The 9,094-nt window shown below is 32.4% G+C and overlaps 1 long non-coding RNA gene across 1 annotated transcript; it reads left to right on the forward strand.

Annotated features, from left to right (window-relative positions):
* The first annotated feature begins 4,602 nt into the window (after positions 1 to 4,602).
* Positions 4,603 to 5,364, forward strand: LOC106303380. Its single transcript, XR_001262486.1, has 3 exons — positions 4,603 to 4,677; positions 4,933 to 5,060; positions 5,144 to 5,364. It is a non-coding gene; the product is annotated as an uncharacterized LOC106303380 (long non-coding RNA).
* Positions 5,365 to 9,094: the final 3,730 nt, after the last annotated feature.

Below are 9,094 nucleotides of genomic sequence, written 5' to 3' on the forward strand. Positions count from 1 at the left end.
CGGCCCGGTTCATAACCGGCCCAATGCTAGAGAGAGAGTCGACCGTAAGGAGAGAGAGAGTCGCCCGTGAGGAGAGAGAGAGAGAGAGAATCGACATCTTGCATTTTCCTTATTAGTTTATGATTTGTGCTTTTTCCATATTTGTATTTCCTTTCTTTAGTCTTTCAATTATTCTATGACGGTGTAATTCCCTATATATAAAGAGCTCCTTATGTTTATGAATAATACAGAAACATAGATTTTATTGTGGCATGGTAGCAACTTACTTTTAGTTTTAAAATTTCCAGATTTCCACTGGTGACCAGCAAAACGAAATTGTAATGAACAGAAATAATTAAGACAAAAATAAATAGTTTTTTATAAATAAAAATAACACCATGTATAGTAGATATGATAAAACAAACCAATTCTATTATAGAAAAAAATATTTTATCCAAATATAAACACATTAAAATGAAACTTAATTGCACATGTAACAGAAAATATAACCAAAAATATAGATATCAAAATCAGAATAAAAAATTCAATTTACCTATTCAGATCCACGCTTTCGATTTGAACTTGAAATTTATTAAATTTTTAAAATTGTTATTCACAACCAAACTAAAATAACAAAACTTAAACTAAACCACAACTTATAAATAATCAAACTAATAATATATCTCATGAACCAAAAACCTAAACCAACAACCGAATCTGAATCAAACCAAAATTCAACAAATATAATCTTGACGTGCCAAAATTGATAACAATCATAAAACTGTAGTTTTAAAACATAAATTATAAATAATCCAGCGCAACCGCGCGGATTAAAATCTAGTTTAAATATATGGTTTATGAATTACGAAAAAAAGTGATGACTAGCCGGTTGTCTGAGTTGAATGAGGCTGGACCATGTGTAAAAGAGAGGCTTCGTCTGTTCAATGCAACAAAAGATCGGGGAAAAAATATATATCACAGATCCGACCAATATCCACCTCTCAAAGCACGTGATATTTCATGATGTCCCTAAAACAATCATTTCTGATTCATTTAAAATCTGTAATGTTCCGACCGCCCACGGCTAATTGCTCGCATTTTCACTCGATCCGTGGACCCCGTTCGATGCGAAAGGCGGTAAGTAATTTTTCGGAGGTTCATTAGTTATGTTTACTAACTTTGCAATCACCACATTATCTTTTTCTGTATTTTGGCTTCACTCCCACTATATTGCAAATTACTTCTCGGTAGGTAACCCAGTAATCTATTACTCAAGCTCAAGCACCCTTAACTTTATATTCTTTCATTGCCCAAATGATATCCTCCGCTTCAGCATGTATAGGTGACTGAGCCCTATGAGTGCAAATCTGTCCTTGAAGGATCTCTTCCTCCGCCTCCAAAATTACAAAACCCATCCCCATCCATTCATCACTCGCTGCCCACGAGCCATCTACTTGGCAAGTGTACCGACAATCCGTTCTAGTATGTGACGGCGGTAGGGGTTGGTGTCTTTGTATTGAAGGTTCGTCCTCTTCTGTTATCTCGTCTCCTTGCTGTGCTACCTTCCATGTTTCAGCTTCTTGTTGCGCCAGTTGAAGGGTATCAAGGGGAGAAATATCTTTTGCATTGAAGCACTTCTCGTTCCTTGCCTTCCACACATACCAAATCAGCCAAGAAAACATTGAGAAGCCATTCCCTCTGTCTGCTGTGGCCACCTGTTACAGTAGATATTCAAAATTCGCATATAGGGAAGTACACGGGCAAAGCCCCGGAGGTGTTGGAATCGGCGAGAGAAACCACCATTGAAAGGCAGATGGGCATTCAAACAGTATATGGTTTGTATCTCAATCTCAGCTCCACATCGTTGACATGTAGTATCTGTCCCACAATGCCTTTCGACCAGCTTACTTACCGAAAACACATAGCCCAAAGGGCTTGCCAAAGGAAGTGTTTGATCTTTCTTGCCGTCTTTAGTTTCCACACTTGTTTCTTCAAAGGTGTTATGCTTGGTTCGACTAACGGGTATTACAAGATATTATTTGTATCATCAAAATCTATCATTTTATATGGTTATTCTCAACCATATTGACTTTAAAAACTACAATACACGTGTCACTTTCAGTCATATTGGTCTTAGAATTTTCATTATTTTTGCATGGTCAATCTTTTTACAAATTGTATTAAAGCATTAACGAAATATAAATGTTTTGATCAGTATCAATAAACATTTAATTCCCATGGCAAAGAGATTTATATGTATCAGACCTCTTTCAAACTTAATTTGGGTCGTCGACTCACGAAAACTATTTCCATCCATATTATTCGATCTTTTAAAGATAAAAAGTATTGTTTATAAAATCAGTATATTTCACCATTGAAACTAAAATCTTCTTTCTTTTCTGATGATCAAATACTTAATAATTAAATTAAGTTATTCCAAATGATCTGAAACAAGAAATCAAAAACGTTTAGCATTCTTGATAATTAAAGCAAAACAATTATCTTTAACCAAATCAAAGCATTTACATTCTTGACCGATAAAAAATCAAGATACCAAAACGGAATCTTAAAGTCTAAAACGTTACGACCATTAATATATTGCAAAAAAAATAAAAAATCAACGCATCAACATATATGTATAAACTGCAAAATAGTCAAGCCAATATAATGAAGGATGATCATTGCTTGCTAAATCATAAAGCATATCAACGAACAAAAAAAGCATTGAAGAGATTGTATTGATAAAATGATACCCAATGAATGGGATCGAAGATTGAATAACTATCAATCCATGAGCAGAGTTATTTATTCCTCCGAACACCTGTGCTTTCGTTAACAAATACGTTAGCGAATTTTAGTATTATTAAGAATAAACAATCCTTTGACAGATAACTTTAAAATATCTCCATAGTGAAAAATCATCTGATGGAAATAGACTGATTTTCCAATAATAAATTCTTCTTGTTCCTATTTTTATTACAAAATACTTCATAAAATAATCAGTTTTCGTTAATCTAATAATACAAACGAAAATTTACAAAATTAAGATTGTAACAGCAGATCCAAACCTATTCCGACACCAATCTGAGAATAGTGATTGGCCTGTTCTTAAAAAATAACCTCTTACAAATATCATTAATTATTATTAGTGCAAAAGCATAACCAATCTATCTTTATATTACAGTTTGCTTCACTCCTATGCCATCCACATGGGATTCCATATCATTAATTCGAACTCCCAAAACGCGCCACGTGTCCCGGCCATTTAAAACGTTGCACTTCATTTAATTGGAAATCTGCTGGGCTTTTTGCAACGCTTTTTCAAATCGATAGCGTGATATGTGTACTTTGTTTTTTCTTCTTTACGATAGACTGTGATTTTGGTCTGACAGATTAAATTAAATGGGTTTTCTAAATTTGTTGTGTTTACTGATCATAAACAGACACCCTCTCCGACTTCAACATTTTCATATTTTATTTCTAGGGTTCATAGTGTTCTTCATCCTCTGCTTTGGTAAGCTGTCCATGGAGTTTTTGAACGGTGATGATAGAGGACTATTTACGGAGAATCTCAGAAGCAATTTGCCATACGTGTTTTAATGCTGGGTAAGGGAAATTGAAACGTTACGGATGCATTCAATCGTTGTCATTAACTACCATCTTAACTCCTTTATCCTATTCATATCATGATCCTCATTCAATGCACCTCCCCTCTCTTCAGTCGGTGGATCTCATTTATAAAAAGGTCAGCCGTCATGCCCTGAACATCATCCTTTCATTCCTTACAATCCAAAAAAAAAAATCTGCAGAATGGCGATCTCATCTATCCTTCTCAATGATTTAAACTCAGGTCGCTGTAGGCCATCGACGAAGTCTGTTTCCTCAATTTTGGGAGGCGAAGAATGTGCAGAGAGGCGGCAAGCATATCTTTGTCGATATGATTCCTCTTGGCTCGAAGGTATCTTCGGCGATTTGAAAAACAAACACTTTTCTTTTCCTTTGAGATTTATAAGTAACGATGGGATTAATCATTTGAACATTATGTTATGTGCTTAATATGTTGCAAATCGGCTCCGTAACGTCTCTGCCATTATTCAGTCGATGCAACTGAGGACCCCTTTACATCACTTAAACCAAGAGGAACGATTGGCTCCCACTACGACACATTCAATACCCCTCCCCTTCTCCATGGTTACAGCAGAAATCTTCTCCTATAAATAAGGATGTAATCTTCGATTGAACTCATCACTATGATGATAAAGTTTTGGGTTTCATCCAGGGATATGAATGTGTCTTTGATATTGGTAAGCCATTGCTCTTTTTTCTTTTTGATTAATTTTGATCTATTGATTCTTATGTGTTTGATGTGATTTGCTACCTTGCATTAATCACAGAGGTACACCAGAACATCGTATTAGGACTTTCACACTCAAGAAAGATGAAGCCATAGCGTAACTCAAGAAAGATGAAGCCATATGCGTAAGTAGACATTCTAAAGGGTCTATATGATTCAAGGATATTATAGGCTGTTCATGAGGCCTGCTTAGTTACTAACATATTTCTAACAATCCAATATTTTCTTGACAGTGGGGTGTTGAATTTTGTGTCTGTTGGGGACCACAAGAAGAACATTTGGCTATGGAGCTATGTTTCTGCAACTAAAACTAAAAAATATATCTTTCACAGCTCTCTCACTCTGTAAGATCCTAATCTCTCTTCCTCTCTCTGATAGTTATCACACTCTTTTTGGCTTATCATGTTATTAAGATTCTCGATTTCTGTCTTGAGTTTGTATCCTTCTCAGTGTTGTGCTTACACTCGAGGTGCTAATGACCTGATTGAAATTTCTTCTTCTTATTGCTACTGAATAGTACCAAATAATAAGATTTGTTGTATTGTTGTTTTAGTTTCTTTGTGAATGAATCATTGTAAATGTCTTCACTTGGTATCAAGGTCGGCGAGAGCGTGCATATGCGAGTTTCTTTTGGAAGTGATCCAAGCCAACAATCATGGATACAAAATGTTAGAATCTCTATCCACTCAGTCATAATGATATTGGACTCTCCATTAACACCTAGGATGTATGTCAATTTGCTTTCCCTTTTCGCTTGAATCAGATTAGCTAGCTGTCAAATTATTCTCAACCAATTGTTTCTTAAATAAGGTGCACATTCGGGTGCAAGACAAGTTAAAAAACGATCAATGGAATCGGCGAAAGAGCGGGAACCTTTGCTTTTGATCAGAACGTTTGTGTACATTCCAATAGACGAATTCGAAGCTGCAACGATTTCCCCCGTTCAGGAGTTCCCCTCACGGCAGAGCTTCACTTTGGTTGAAGATGATCATCCATTTTTAACGTGTTGTTGTCGTATTATTTACACTCAATGAAAAAAACCACCACGAATTAGTTTTCATGTTAATCTTTGATACAAAAACCATTGGCTGATTATTATATCACTGGAAGAGACATGTCTAACAATACTAATCTCTTTAAATAGTGTTTTAATACTTTGGAGTAAGAAGACAAGGAATTAAAAACTACCTATGATTTGGTTATAGGTTTAATATATATATATATTTCAAATTGTTATTGAACAAAATAGTTGGTAATAATATAAACATAATTTGATATGTAAATATATATAATTTGTTTGTAGCATAACTCCAGTGAAGTGATGGAGGTTCATATATAAATCAGAAAAGATGTCTGCTGATTTTAAAACTTGATCAAATATTTAGAATAGAGTATGGTAATTCATCTTAGTGATGTTTTTGGGTAGTAAACTCAAAAATTACATAAAACATCATTAGTTTTAATGAATGTTTTAAAAACTAGCTTAATTTAAACTAAAGGTCGTTTTGGTCTTAGTTTTCATTGTGTAGGTTTCGTTATCACCATCATAGATTACTATATTTTAATATTAAAAATGTCCGTGGATACTTAATTTTGTATAGTTTAATGTTTATTCAACTCTAATTATGATAGTTATGATGCTAAGTAAAATAAAGTTTGGAATACAAAATCATAGAGTACATTTTCCTTCTTATACCATTTTCCCTGGTATGTTCTTAGATGACAAATTTATATAAGTTTTGCTTTAGAACATCATTTATTCATTGCATAAAAAAATTTGGTGGATTTTAACTGTTCGGTTAAGTACAATATCACTATACAGTTTATATCATGAAAACAAAATTTCATCTATTTTGTAAAAAGAAAATCATATTTTAAAAAATAACAAGTATATTTACTTTTAAAAATCATAACAATTTTCAGATAACATATTTATTTAGTCTTCAAATACAATAACATGTACAAAATTTAACTAATATATATATTTTTAAATAATAATAATTTATATTAAATATTTACTTTAGCTAATTTAATTATTTGTTAATTTTCATCCCGCCCGTAGGGTGGGCCGACCCTAGTATCTTTACATATAAAGTTGGGTTTGCTTCCCTCTTAGGCTGTCCACGTAGGCGGACACGTCACTAATTCAAATCTTGAGAACCCGACACGTGTCCGCATCCAAAATGCGGCGTTTCATTAACTTGGAATTGGAGATCGTGTGGACTTTTGGCGTAACTCATAAACATGCGGAATATTGTGTGTGAGCTTTAGATCAAATTAAAAACAATATTTTTAACAGTATACTTTTATATTTTAGTCAACAAATAATATTGTGTTCTTCGTCTTATGAATACGTCATAAAACAGCTCTTATAATATTGTTGATATTCAATCCGATCATACCGGTATGAAAAATTAATGTAAATCAAGAGAACCGAGTATGATGATTTTAATTAGATTTACATGTGTCAAAATACAATAAAATGTTTTTATTTATTTAAATGTTTAAAATAGCCCGTAAAAACCAAAAAACTAAATGAACCAATAGGCTTACAGTATATTAGTGAACTTACATATAAAATGTATAATATTATATAGTGAATGCAAAATTGAATTTACTAATTTGATATATATAGACTGAGCATTTAACATATGAATAATGTTTTAGCAAAAAAAAACATAGAAATAATTATTTTCTTTACCCATTTACATCAATTTTTTTTTAAAAATCTATGATTTCACGATAAATAGTGCTCCTATAATTATTTGTTTTACCCATTTACATCAATTTATTTTTTAAACTCCATGATTTCACGATAAATAGTGCTTCTAACTTTTTTTTTCTTACAACAACGCAAAAAAATTATTATATATTACTCCTACTTAACTATTTGAATAAACGAGCACTCTGATATTTGAAAATTTTGAACGATTCCCTTTGTATTGTAACTGTTTTATTTCAAAGTATTAACACACCAATACAAAAATATATTTTGCCAGATAATTACACGCATCTGCAGCATAAACTCTCTCTCTCTCTCTCTTTCTCTCTCCTCTCTCTCTCTCTCTCCCTCTCCCTTTCCCTCTCCCTCTCCCTCTCCCTCTCCCTCTCCCTCTCCCTCTCAACAAGACAAACCCGCTTTGTTGGATTTCGGGAATCTGGATGAACTATGGGTCAATTATCTTCTCTGGCAATGCTCTTTTGCTTGCTGCTTTCTCTTTTGAATGCAGAGTTTTTGTTGATTCACTATTAGCTCCCGTTGGATTTATATATGGACAAAAGATAGTGGCGTTAAGATGACGAGATGGAAAGAACAAGAGTTCATGGTGTTGTTGTTTTAAATATAACTAATGATGTGAACAAATATTTGGCTGCGTAAAAAGAAAATACAAAGAGATAGATGCAACAAGGTTTTAATCATAAGTTTAATATAAACGAAGATCAAAATTCTAATGTTGATGTCCATCAAAATTGTGTTATTGTTTTCATCAAAATTGTGGTTCCATCTGCAAACAAAATGTTAGTATCTACGTAAATACATACAACACACATGAATAATCCTTAGAAGAAGCAACCAAGTCTCATGAAGTAATCTATACTATAAAAATAATTTGTTTATTGTTCTGTAAAACTATCCACGTAGACATGGAAATTCAGAAAATGATTGATCCAGTTAAACGTTGAAATATAACATGTCATCGTTAAAGCACACCATTCCCTTTTGTCTATCGCATGAGCAGCTCAATCCATTCATCTTCATTTTTTTCTTATCTACTTTAAAAATCGTATTTTCATGCAGATATTTTTTAATATTATTTTACTTCACATTATATTTCTAGAACACTTTTAGCTTTTTTATTTAACACTTTCTCGCACTTTTTATATTGAAACTTTTTTACAGAGAAGACTCACATGCTCCTTGGTTTACACAATTAATCATCATCGAACTGGTACAATTGGTTCTTCTCTTGCTGTAAGACCATCTCGGATGATCTTTTTTTTTTCTTAATATATAGATTTTGATTCTACTCCAATGTTACCCTATATTAGAATGATAAATATAGTGACAAAAAATAAATGATTTATTTTGTTTACAAAGTAAATCCATTTTCTATTCTATTAAAAGTGAGAAATAGTGTAGAGTTAAATATTTTTTACTCTAAACTCATTTTTAGAGGAAAAAATATAGTGGAGTAAGAGATGTTCTAAAACGAAAATGAGAAATCTAAAAATGTAAAAGAGTAATACAGAACTATAATTTACATCAAAAATACAACATAATATAACATATATATGAACAATAATGTACATTGTTTAATTATTCGTAAAAATATAAATCAACAACAAACAAATTTTTAGTAACAGTTGTAAAATACCTCTAACAACACTATAACTAGATTTTGACTCGCGCGTCTGCACGGATATTTGTTTTACGATATCAATATAAACACTCTAAACACACAATGATTTAGTGAACCTGTTCAGTCCGGACTTTGGTATGGTTTCGGTTCGGTTGGTTTCGGTTCGGTGTTTTTGGTTTTCGGTATTTCAGTTTATGAAAATTAGTTACCATATTGGAACCATATCTAATTTGGTTTGGTTTGGTTTGTATACCATCGATTTTCGGTTTATTCGGTTTTATAACCAAAAAGCCATAACTATTTTTTTTTAACAAATTTTAGAATATATGAATAGAGAAATGACTATTATTAAAACATAAATATATATTCCTTAGTCTAACTTTTAAATATAATATTTTCT

This window comes from Brassica oleracea, chromosome C1, assembly GCF_000695525.1.
Source record: "Brassica oleracea var. oleracea cultivar TO1000 chromosome C1, BOL, whole genome shotgun sequence".
NCBI classification, from domain to species: Eukaryota; Viridiplantae; Streptophyta; class Magnoliopsida; order Brassicales; family Brassicaceae; genus Brassica; species Brassica oleracea.